The following is a 4,646-nucleotide window of genomic DNA, read 5'->3' as shown; positions in this document are numbered from 1 at the left end:
AAAGGAAACTGACAGAACGAGATGTTAACAGACAATCTACCACACCGATGCTGACTTAACTCTGGGCTGTCGGCCTCAATTACAGTGACAATACAGTAATAAGCAAAACTAGAGGGTAAACCTCCTGTGACAGAACTCATGTCATCATCCCACCATGCAAGGTGGTGGAACTTGAATTCAATAAAATAAAAAGTCTGTAATTAAGATTCAAATGATAACCATAAATTCATTGTCGATTGTCAGAAAAATCCCATCTGATTCATGAATGTTCTTTCGGGAAGGAAAGTGCAATCTTTACCTGGTCTGGTCTCCATGTGACTCCAGACCCACAGCAATGTGGTTAACTCTTAACTGTTCTACGGACAATCATGGATGGGCAATAAATACTGGCCACCCAGCAATGCCCACATCCCACAAGTGAATTAAAACAAAATTCCCTTAATAAATCCTACAGCAAGGCCATTTCAGGTGTTATTTTCACTTTCACACAAGACAAAGTCTCAAGAATCACCATCCCTCGGTGTTGTGCTATACTCTCAGCCAAGCAACATTTTTAAACAAAAATTAATACACATCGTGTTTGAATTTCAAAGCACATCAAATAATTTGAAGAACCTCTGTTTGAAATTTCCTACCTGACTGTGTCTCAGAAACAGTTTCATCAGACCAGCTGCCAGATGCTTGGTGGGATTTTAGAATAGGTCTGTCATGCACACGGATGCTGGAGCTGATTTTCTGGCCATCTTGCTTCGATGTACTCTCAGTCACTTTTGAGGAAGGAGACTGAAAAACCAGAGAAGAAAGCAAACATTAGTTCCAGTCTGACATTATTTTCCAAGTTTATGAAAAAGGAAGAAGGTGACATAAGCCAGGAGATTGATTGTCAGCCTCCCTCTGGGTGTCACGATGTCTCAGTGGTTAGCACTGCTACCTCTGAGCACTATGTATCTGGGGACAAATTCCTCTCTTGAGCAACTGTGTGTGTGGAGTTTGCACATTTTCCCTGTGTCTGCATGGGTTTCTTCTCGTTCCAGTTTCCTTCCACAGTCCAAAGACCTGCGGTTAGGTGGATTAGTGACACCACCACTAGGCCATCTAGAATTATGGGAAGATTGAACAATCTCTCTTCCTACGTTCTAGAATTCTACTTGCTCCATAATTAATAGCACAGCTTTTAAGGTAAAGCCTTTATTGCCCTAGGAACCTGCTTTTACAAATCACCATCCTTCATAGCACCAGGCCTGCTCCCATTCAAATTACAATCGCTGCTGGTACGCTTAATCTAAAATTAAAAAAATACACTGCCACACACATACCCGCCAACACAATTATACCTGTCATCTTTAAACCATTCCTGCTTCTTATCAAACCTCCTCACAGCTTCCTTAACTTTTCCAAAACACTCATCATTCTTCTTATTTTACAATATTCAGATTTTCAACACCACATGCTCTTGGTACATAATCAAATTATTAAATGAACACCGAAAATAAAAGTGCCCCCAGAAGCAAACCCAGAAACCACGACTTTCTTGAACCACTCTGGAACTTCCCCAAATCCTTTTCTATATTTCCACCCTTCTATCTGTTTAAATCCCGTTTGCTACTCCTGCCTTAATTCCTTGCCAATTAATCTTATGCATGACACCCATCAGAAAGTTGAGGTTTTTCAAGCATAGTCATCACTTTTGAAATCAGCTGGAGCTGTTTGTCATCAGAACTTTATCAAGGGATAACCAGGGAGTGGTGAGAGTGTGCACCCTGTTCCATGTGGGAACTTTAGGATGCTTCCCAGCTCCTGGAATACCATGAGTGTAGGCAGTGTGGTCAGTGACAGCAATTGGAGCTCCAGGTTTCCGGAGATTGAGCAGAAGCTGGTGTCAGTGCGGAGCGTCCGTGAGGCTGAGAGCTCCGTGGAGAGCACGTTTCTAGATGTGGTCACTCTGCAGCTTCAGAATATACAGGGAGAGAGGGAATGGGGGAACAGCAGACAGTCCAAAAGGACCAGACAGCTAGTATAGGAATCCCCTGAATGCATCCCACTGTCCAACCAGGATTCAGTTATTAGGACTGAGATGAGGAGGAATTTCTTCTGCCAGAGAGTGGTCAATCTGTGGAACGCATGCTGTGGAGGTGAAGGCATTGAGTGTGTTTCGGACGGACATTGATAGGTTCCTGATTGGGAAGGCGATCAAACATAATGGGAAGAAGGCAGGAGAATGGTCGTAAGAAACACATCAGCCATGACCAAACTGCAGAGCAGTCTTGATGGGGCGAATGGCCTAATTCTGTTCTGTTATCATATTGTCTTTTGAACAGACTCTGCAAAACACTGAAAGGCCTGGATTTGAGCACAGCTGGAGCTGTTTGTCATCAGAACTTTATCAAGGGATAACCAGGGAGTGGTGAGAGTGTGCACCCTGTTCCATGTGGGAACTTCAGGGTGCTTCCCAGATCCTGGAATACCATGAGTGTAGGCAGTGTGGTCAGTGACAGCAATTGGAGCTCCAGGTTTCCGGAGATTGAGCAGCAGCTGGTGTCAGTGTGGAGTGTCCGTGAGGCTGAGAGCTCCGTGGAGAGCACGTTTCTAGATGTGGTCACTCTGCAGCTTCAGAATATACAGGGAGAGAGGGAATGGGGGAACAGCAGACAGTCCAAAAGGACCAGACAGCTAGTACAGGAATCCTCTGAATGCATCCCACTGTCCAACCAGGATTCAGTTTGGAATCCTGATGAGAATGATGGTTCATCTGGGGAGTGCAGCCAGAGCCAGGTCCACGGCACCACGGGGGCCTCAGCTGTCCAGGGGGGTACAAGGAAGACTGGAAGAGTGATATTGAGAGGAGATTCGAGAGTGAGGACAATCGATAGGTGTTTCTGCAGCTGCAGATGGGAATCCAGGATTGTATGTTGTCTCCCTGGTGTCAGGGTCAAGGATGTCACTGAGCGGCTGCAGAGCACGCTGAGGGGAGAGGGGGAACAGGCAGCAGTTGTGGTCCAGTGACAGAGTGAGAAAAGGGATGTGGTCCTGCAGTCAGAATTTAGGGAGCTCTGGAGGCAATTAGCAACAGAAGCTCAAAATTGTGAATCTCTGGACTACTCCCAGTGACCAATGCAAGTGAGGATAGGAACAGGAGAATAAAACAGGGTATATCTGAGGCTGGAAAGGTGATCCAGGAGGGAGCGCTTGAGATTCTTGGGACATTGGGAATGACTTTGTGGGAGATGTGACCTCTATAGACCAGATGGGTTGCTCCTGAACAGAACTGAGCTTCTTGTGGGGTGATTTGCTGGTGCTGTTGGAGAGAGTTTAAATGAACATGGAAGTGGGCTGTGGGAACCAAGAGGAAATATCAGGGAGGAACACCAAGGAAAACAGAATCATGCAAGAGATAGATACTCCAAAGTAAGGAATAATAACTTATTTGGCCGGGTCACAGTGAGGGAGAGCGTAATAATTTCTAAATCCAACTGACTGTGTGCATGTAGGGGCCTGCGTGGAGTATGGGGAATAAGATTGGGGAGTTACAGACGCATATTACCAAGTGGAAATCTGGTGTTGTTGTTCTTACAGATAAGGCTCAAATGAGGACAGGACTGGGTGTTAAATATTCCTGGATACAAGGTGTTCACTAAAGATAGGAAAAGGGGAGGAAGATGGGAGGTGTGGGATTGGTTAAGGAGATCAGTGCAGAGCTGGAGAAAGTGGATGTCCCAGAGGGGTCAAGGGCAGAATCGATTTGGTTCGAGATAAGGAACAAAAAGGTGCAATCAGATTGTTCAGTGCAGTCTGTCGGTCACCAACTAGAGGGAAGGATGTAGAGGAACAAATCTGCAAGAAATTCACAGCACACATTCGGGTGACTTTAATTATCAGAATATAGAATGAAATCGGAGCAGTGTGAAGGGCAGAGAGGGGCCAGAGTCGTGAGAGTGTGCTCGGGTGAATTTTCTCCACCCGATTCCAATCAGAAAGAAGCTCTGCCAGACCTGGATCTTGGGAATGAGGAGGCCCAAGTAGATTGAGTGTCAGTGAGAGGGCATTTAGGGAAGAGTGATCATTGTATCATAAGGTTCAGGGTGACCATGGAAAAGGACAAAGGACAATCTGGAGTAAAGTCATGATCATGGATCATATCCCATGGATCACCTCCAAATCACTCTTAGAATTTTTCATATTTTATTTTAAAAGTGAATATGAATGAGTTACCAATCTAATATTTTGCCGCAGTATTTAGGGTTGAGAAGGACATGGAAGTGAAGGAAATTCGGGAAAAAAGTGTTGATGTCTTGAGAAGAGTCCATATTACAGAAGAAGAGATGCTGTAATTTGTTCTTTAAACTCATGAAGGTAGATAAATCCCCAGGAGCTGATCAGCTCCATCCCAGTACTTTGTGGGAAGCTTGGGAAGAGACAGTGACGCCCCTTGTGGAGATGTTTGTATCATCAACAGCCACGGGTGATGTGCTGGAAGACTGGAGCGTGGTTAATGTTGTGCTGATATTTAGGAAGATCTGCAAGGAATACCCAGGGAATTATAGACCAGTGAGTCTGCTATCAGTGGGGAATAAGTTGTTGGAGGGGATTTTGAGAGACAAGATCGAAATGCATTGGAAAGACAAGGATTGATTAAGGATAGTCCACAA

The sequence above is a fragment of the Chiloscyllium plagiosum genome, unplaced genomic scaffold (assembly GCF_004010195.1).
Source record: "Chiloscyllium plagiosum isolate BGI_BamShark_2017 unplaced genomic scaffold, ASM401019v2 scaf_5717, whole genome shotgun sequence".
Taxonomy (NCBI): Eukaryota; Metazoa; Chordata; class Chondrichthyes; order Orectolobiformes; family Hemiscylliidae; genus Chiloscyllium; species Chiloscyllium plagiosum.
Note: the sequence above shows the minus strand (reverse complement) of the source record.